This window comes from Dermacentor variabilis, chromosome 4 (genome assembly GCF_050947875.1).
Source record: "Dermacentor variabilis isolate Ectoservices chromosome 4, ASM5094787v1, whole genome shotgun sequence".
Lineage (NCBI taxonomy): Eukaryota > Metazoa > Arthropoda > Arachnida > Ixodida > Ixodidae > Dermacentor > Dermacentor variabilis.
In genome coordinates, this window is record NC_134571.1 from 231046468 (window position 1) to 231054781 (window position 8314).

The window sequence follows — 8314 nt, forward strand, 5'->3', positions numbered from 1 at the left end:
GGATTGACCAGTTCAAGTTGTCAACTTGTCAGTAACTGCCATAGGAATCACTGTAATAAACACAATTCCACGATTGGATTGTTTACTTTCATTTTTTGTTGTAACACTGAGGACTACATAGAACTTTATTTTGTATATGTGAGAGAAGTATGTGGATATCACAAGCTTAAGCCAATGTGCGATACACAGACAAAGCAGCTGCTAGAACATGAACTGCATTGAGGGCCACACAACACATACGTAATTAAAGGTGCAAAATATAGGGGGAAGCTTCAAGATACGCTCTGTAGCACTGCAAAGTGCAACATACATTGTATGTGTACAATAAATGTTCAAAAATACAATGCATCAATGTCCCATTTGCCTTCAAGTTTATTATCAAGTTCAAGTTTACTGAAGTTTATTATGAGCATGTGTACAACAGGAATCTACTGACACACCCGCAGTCAAGGTGGCTGTTTGAGGTGTGCTGGCTGCCTCAGTGTAAGAAAAAGAAATTGGGTGAATGTCGACACCAGTGCCACTGCTTCTTGCCTCCGACCTGCACGTGCCTCTACGGCATCTTTGTGCACAAGTGTGCTGGCGTGGCGAGGCGCAGGAGTCATCCGAGAGAAAGAGTATCGTTTACATGGAGAAGTGGCTGTTCACATTGCCTGCCGCTTTCCCTCAAATGTTTCCTTGGTGACTAGGGTGACACACCCGCAGTCAAGGTGGCTGTTCGAGGTGTGCTGGCTGCCTAAACGAAAGAAAAAGTAAGAAATTAGATGAATGTCGATACCAGTGCTATTGCTTCTTGCCTCTTACCTGCATTTGCCTCCACGGCCTCTTGGCTTGCGGAGTCTGTATGAGGGAGCTGCTGTGACTAGGCATAGGCATTGTCTAAGCAAAAAGAAAAGGCCATTCAAATGGGAAATTATTGAAATCAATGCAGTTATGTCTGCTTCTTGCACTCTTCTTGCCCAAAAATTTTCAAACATAGTGTCCAGTACACACCATGACTTTGACTGCTTCTGCTTTTTACCTGCAGGTGTTGCTGTGAGATCCTTAGTATGGCTGCGTGCAGCATTGTAACACTTGGTGGAGGCATTTGAAGTGGTAGCCAAAAATATAAAGAATCATCCTTGTCTGCACGAATGCTTTCAATTTCTAAATGCAGTGGTAACTATCACTATTAGTGCAAGGCCCCCCACATCTATGCGGCAAGTTCCATAGCTCGAAACTGAATTTTTCCTTTAGTGTTTCACAAGGCGTCTCATATGTCCACATTAGATGTGATGTGTTTGTTTTTATTTATGCCAGTGTGGAGAGAGCATCATTAAATTGTTTTTTTATTTTTGCTTGTCTTGTTTTTTGGTTTATTTCTGAATTTATCAAGCACCAGTCTCATGATGCTAAAATTACTTATGTAATGGCAATCACCTTTTTTTTGCAGAAGAACAACGCATTTCCTGACCTATTGTTTGACATCCCCTCACTCGCATAATTTTGCAGAGTATTCTACCTATATTGACTTGCTTGACCTCCACTAAAGAGTCTTGCATTTTCAAATACGACTCTTTCCTTAAAATCATTCGACACTTCTCATAATTTCTGTACCTTGGGCTTCGATACTCTGCGTTCACCATTTTTGCTTGTTTCTGACTAAAAATGTCTTTTTTAATTTAGAGCTTATATTTTACCTTTGGAACACACGGAAGGGCTTGCCATTGCATATCTGCATAAAAGGGAAACATGTTTCATTAAACATTTGCAAAATCCAATTGAAGATTGATGAATGCAGCTTGCAGTGTGATATGACTGAATGAGCCATAAAAGTAACTCATCTCACTTGGTAAATTAAAGCACATATTAGTGTGATGTGCAAGATACGTTACACTAACGTGGTGGGTTCTCTTGCTTATAGAGCAAAATAATCGGTGCGCGAGAAAAGAATTATTTTTGCATACCCCTTGTACACACTGATTTAAGGAGAATGAGCTGGAGCTGTCCACATGATCTACTTATTTTACCTGCGAGTATGGTCAACAAAAATGTGTCCCAGCTGCTTAGTGGTACTCGGGATTACGTCAGTATTGCATATGTGCCTGTTGTCTAAAATAATTGACTTCTGAAAATGCTCGCAGGGATCTGATGTGCATATCTGCAGTTTATGGATACATGTAAAAGACTCAGCATCAAGTGCAAGTGAACGTTCCCGCAGGCCCGGAGTCAATCATGCAAATAGATTCGCTGCACAAATTTGTGACCAGAAAAGATATTCCACATGAAATGGCATGCAAGGAAGTGTTGAAAATATTGCACAGTTAATAAAACGCCTACGCTATTAATATGTGGGTTGATGCACTCGTCATGCAAGACGGAGGTGAGGCGTGCAGACAGGACACAAGAGTAGAGTATTTACAAGCAAACAACACGAGCACCGCCCACTTCTCTACTCTTTTCTCCTGTCTGCACGCCCTATGGTGTTGGGCTGCTGAGCACGAGGTCGCGGGATCGAATCCCGGCCACGGCGGCCGCATTTCGATGGGGGCGAAATGCGAAAACACCCGTGTGCTTAGATTTAGGTGCACGTTAAAGAACCCCAGGTGGTCAAAATTTCCGGAGTCCTCCACTACGGCGTGCCTCATAATCAGAAAGTGGTTTTGGCACGTAAAACCCCAAATATTATTATTATTATGTCTGCACGCCTCACCTCTGTTTTGCATAATGAATCCTTACCAACTAGCTCAGCTTTCTGTCGTTCTAAGTCTCGATGCACTCGATTTCGTCCGCATTAGGCACTCGCCTCTTGATTACTTCGTGGCACAGAAATACTCGGCATCAGGCTGTTTGTCTGCTGTGGCCTTCGTAGAAGCATGATTGTTCAAAGTGCAACAATTAAACAGATTCTTTGAGTTGCTTGCGGCTTCGCCAGTAGAATTCCGGTGCGCTGGTCCGCCTGTCCAGCAATTTCCTACTGAAGGGAAACCTGCAAATAAAAACACCGCTCCGCATGCAGAAAAATGCTATACTGTGACGCTTCTCAAACGATTGTGATGCACCACAAGAGCTGCCTACTCGCGTGATATTCTCAACAAGGAGATACATTTGTTTACTTACATGTGAAGGTATATGCGAGAGCACTTCGGGGCTTCGGTGGCACATAAGGCACGAGTGTGTGTGCCATACCGTCCGATGTCGACGCGCGATCGCATGTCAAACCTAAACTGTACGAAACTACTACGCATCCAAAAAACAGATTCGAAACCGAAATTGGCGGCATCCTTTATTGCATGAATGCGTACATCGTGATTTACATAAGTCGCGGACTTAGCGATCGCTTTCTGTAAACTTAATATTAACGTACCACCTTCATAAAGCCATCAGGTATGCGTTTTTAGATGAGAAAGCATAAGGTGACCTGTACTTGCTTTCAGCTCTTTCAATACTAATTGCGCTGGCCATATTGACCAGTAGCAACAGGGCGGCGCCCTAGAGGTTCCCACTTTTCCGGCCCAGCTTTTCCTCTAGGGTTGTTCTACTAACTCTATGGTGGCGCCAGATTTTGCTCTAGGTATTATAGGCGTGCGTCTATTTGTCGTACAAAAATCCCTCACGTGACCTGATCCTAGGTGCCTAGGGACTGCATCGTTTAGGGATTTTTGAGAAGGCGCGATGCTGGCGCCGAGCGACGCCGTGGCGTGTTCGTCCTCGGCGTGATCGTTCTCTGGACCCCGCGTTGTTCAACATTGCTCATGTGATTGTAGTACGTGCGTTGCTTGTGTGTTGGTTGTAGGTTCTGCGTTACTTGGCGGAAAGCCGCGAGTAGTGGTGGTGCGGCAGTGCGGCTTTCGCCTCGGTGAGCTCTGGCAGTAGAGAATCTGCGTTGTGTGACCCGTGCTTGCTTGACAATTGAAATGTCGAAGTGGCCTAGCGCATCGGCAGCGAAGTTCTGCGAACCGCGATGTGGCGTCGCCGTGTCCGACTTTGCTTAACGGACATCGAGGGATGTGCTGCTCGCTACAAGTCATGTAAATGCGACTGCGTCGACCGCCCACTGTTCAGTGCTGAATGTGTGTTAGGTGTGCTGTGCTTGAAACGAGTGGTTCAGCCGTGCAGCGGGGGGTGGTGGAGGAGCAGAGTGGCTTAGGGTCTCCATTTGCACGTTCACAGATATGTGCTCCCGTTTTGGTCTCATTAGCGGCTGTCGCGGGATTGTGGTGTGCTCCTTGCCTAGTATGAAGTTTACGATGCTAACACACAGCATGTTCACGTTTTTCCGTGCTATATGTCATTTGCATGATACCGAGTTGAAAACAAGGCATATGTATCTGTTGTTTTCGTTTGTGTGTTGTAAATTACTACCTGTTGTGGAAGTTCTGGAAGTCTTATTACGCAAGGAGTACGAACGTAAACATATAAACATATTTCTGTGTGTGTGAAATTATGAATTACCCAGAATAGCCTTTACGACTGATAAGTGGGCTACACAGCCTGTGTGAATCAGCTACCTTTTGTTGCGACGCTCTTCCATGTGGTAGACTGATGCATGGTGCGCGTTTATTTCTGTACTGTTGTAAAAAGCATTTGTTTATTCACTCAATACAAATGTACTGCTTCTTCGCCGCAGTGCATTTTAGTTACGCGGTAAAGGATACTAAAAGTGGGAGGGGGCCGCTATCACCCAGCATAGTATGTCCACTCAGGCGACCTGAGAGGCGGCGGTTGCGCGAGTGTATAATCATAGGGTATAATTAAAGAACTCTTTTTATGTCCAGTGACAGTGGCCCCTTTCCACTTTTAGTATGCTTCAACGCAGTACATTGCTTAGGCTTCACCGCAGAACATAGGTGTATTGCAAAAAAAGTTAATCTTAAAAAGCTCAATTATGCAACGTTTCTTTCGTAGCTTGCTACACCGCAATACAGAGGTGGAAATAAGCATTGTGCAGTAAAGCATACTAATAGTGGAAAGGGCACATAGGTTTGCTCATTATTTTCAATTGTGATATAATTTGCAAGTGCATCTGTGCTCTTGGTAAGCTTAATTGACAATTCTTTGAACATTACAAATTCATATTGCAGGGAAGCTTACTAAGGCACATTCGTCATTTTGTAACGCAGTATTCACCTTCAATGCAGGAGCACAATGCGATTCATACCTATGCTTCTGGCTGGACTGCACATGCTCTTTGAGAATTGATTCGTTTTGCATAAGTGCACTGGTACTTTACTCTAAACTGGAGGGCTGAAATTTATACGGAAGCACAATTTTTATTAAGGGGACAAGATGTTGCCAAGATGGTTGCAGCACAGCTTTTTTTTCTTCCAGGCACCTTTTCTATTAGAAGCTTCCATTGCAGTGTTTCGAGCCTCTTTGAGCCAGCATATAGTGTATATAAAAATCGGACACCGATTGGGAACATCACCTATGCTCTCTGCAATAAGCTGTGCACAGGATAAGTTCATGCCTATATATAGAAAAAAATGTAGCATGACCAGACAAAATAAAAGGGGGTGGGCTGCAGCAATACTAGGTGTTAAGTGGTGCCTTATCCTTTCCCTTCAGTTTTCTGTTTTGTGCTTTCTATTATGGATCCTCCACAGTAACCACACGAGTGCTGAACTTGAGCTTGTTGGTTTCAGATCTGATGGTTGTTACTAACAGAACAGTGTGATACACGAACAAGGGCTTGGAGGCATCCGGTCACCTTGCTTGTCTCATGGTGTCGCTTTGTGAGCACCATGAGCCTCCAGACCAACTCGGAAGAAAGGTTTCTTGCAATCGCTTCTGAACTGTATTGCCACCAAACCAACAGTGCTCTCAATGACAACTTTTGGACAGTAGTATGCTTGCACCCAGCAAAGTCTAAGAAGGAAGCATTCAGGATGTGCCAAGTGGGCACATCCTGAAGCATTTGAAGCTGGCCGCATTGCTGAAGGGGCTTTGCCTATCCGCCCTCCTTATGGATGCACAAGGATGATTTCTTCTTTCAGAAGGATTGTTTCAGAGGTGTCACATGGCAACAGTGTTGGGTGTTTAGTAGCAGATAAGCTTGCCTTTGGCCACTGTCAATAATCTGTTTTTTCTCCAATGCCCCTGTGAAGTGCCTACTTTTTGGACACAACGTGCTCTCCATGCATGCATGCATTTTTAGCTTGTAAAGATGTCTATTACCCCTTGCCTGAAGCCGGTCCTTGCTGATGTCAACCAAGAAGGCAGTGGGGAGTATGGCGATGCATACTTACAAAGCACTGCTAATACCAGTGAAACCAGATTAGTGGAGCTGCCGTTTTTTTTTGTCCACTCCATCTTCATCAGTTACAATGAGCAGTTCTTTGTCCAAACAGAAGGCATATGTAGTTGGTCATGCATAGCCTGCGCACTAAGATTTGTTGGCGTGTTACAAGAGACGTGCCTGAGAACCTTAGCAGTGTCTATACGGAAAAATCTTCTGATGTGTTGATGACTTCCTTCTCTTTATCACAGTTTGCCTGATGAAGCCAGCAACTTGGTCAATTAGATGTTCAACAGGCTTCCCACTAGTTTTCCCAGCGTCTCCTTTACCAGGGTGCTGCTCATAGATATGTTTTCTTGACCTTGCACTGCACTTCAACCATGGCCACACCTGCTGAACCTATAGTATGCGATCAGAAAAGTGCTATACATCACGTTGCTCCAAACTCATGACAAGCTAGAAGGCCTTGAGGAACACCTTCATTAATTTCCGTCCTCATCATACTGTAGGAAGCTTCGCATGACAAGTGCAACAATTAACATCTGCTGGTTTTTCAGTGCTATTCCTGTCCAGCTTGCTGAAAGCTATCCTGAGTGTTTCAAAAGCAAAACTGCTGCCGGACAAGAAGTGCATAAAGCAAGGGTAGCTATAACCATATATGTCACACAAAATGAAGAAGGCCACCGAGTGTACAGGCGGTTTACTTCATATCCAACAAGCTTGGTTCTCCCTCTGTGAGTAAACTCAACTTGCCCCAAAGACATGGCCTGTGACAAACTATGTGCCAGATGCTGTGTCCCCTGCAAAGCTGAAGATGTGTACGAGATCCTGACACCCCGCAGCGGCTTCTACGCTGGGCAAACGGGCTACTATAAAAACGACTGCCTTTACTGATATGCTAATAACATGAAAGCAGGCAGAAATTTGGCTATTCATTGGCCCCAATTGCAGGTGCAAGCCACTCTTCCGCCAGATGCGTGTTGTTCACAGGAACTGGAGCTATACAAATGCAGATAAAAACAATGATGTTTGAAAGTAGTAGAGTTGAACTATATTCTGCACAAACAGTGCTACTTGCAGTGCTGGTAACTTATAGACAATTCATGGCTGCCCCACCATGCAAAGGCACTATTCTTGAATTAACTTCTATTTATGGTGGCCATATATTGCAAGTACATATCATCCACATTGTGTGCAATATGATTAAATGATGTCAACTTTGATAGCCATTCCTAATCTGAGATACAACAAAAGAACTAATATAGGCAACAAATCGTAATTCAAAAAGACAACCAGTGCAGAGGATAAGTGACAGACTTCCTTTTATTGAACAAAAGTCACATGTCAACAACAGTGGGTAGCAAGCTTGGGTGACAGAGGCAAAACTTAGCGAAATGCTACACTCATACTCAAATGTAAAACGGCCTATGACACAAAAAACATTATATTTTACTGAATGAAAGGGCAAGACTCCATCCAAGAATGCACTATGGCACCACATAATTGACATGGTGTAAAAGATGTTAACATGCCCTCTCCATAAAAAAAGAAACACTTAAAACATGCCTTAAAAGGCAATGTGCAGAGTCTGAAAGCAAGGAAAAACAACCCAAAAAAGGTTTCGCTAAGTCTTTCAATGATTAAAATTGTCAAATTGTCTTGTCACTTCTTAATGAATCTTCACAGCGAAAAAGGATGAAAAGAAAGCCCAATAGCAGGGCCACAGAAAATGTCACCAAATAAATAAACCTTGCTTACCAAGGATATTGGTTTAGTTGTCTGACTCTGCAAAATAATTGTGTATGAGCTTTTCTTGTTAGAACGGTTTAGCAGATAGCGGAAAAAATGGACATGAGAGCACCAGGTGCATGCATAGTCGATGCACGAAGAGCCACTGTTTTCTTACTTTTTTTCTCTACTACTATTCACGAATATGTAAGTGCCTTAATAGCACTGCTAAAATCCTACTGCAAAACACAAGATTGGGCAAGTTGTGGCATAACGAAAATTGGAGTTCCACTCATACTGTGAAAGTGATGCAATAAATGGTGAAATATGCGCAGGAAGCTTGCTTCATTCGGTGTTTGTTGAAGTGAA

General features: G+C 43.5%; 1 long non-coding RNA gene across 1 annotated transcript; it reads right to left on the minus strand.

Moving 5' to 3' along the window:
* Positions 1 to 286: 286 nt before the first annotated feature.
* LOC142580182 (uncharacterized) lies at positions 287 to 3235 on the minus strand. The gene is made up of 3 exons (XR_012827619.1): positions 3100 to 3235; positions 805 to 2968; positions 287 to 736 (listed from the first exon to the last, which is right to left on the minus strand). It is a non-coding gene; the product is annotated as an uncharacterized LOC142580182 (long non-coding RNA).
* Positions 3236 to 8314: the final 5079 nt, after the last annotated feature.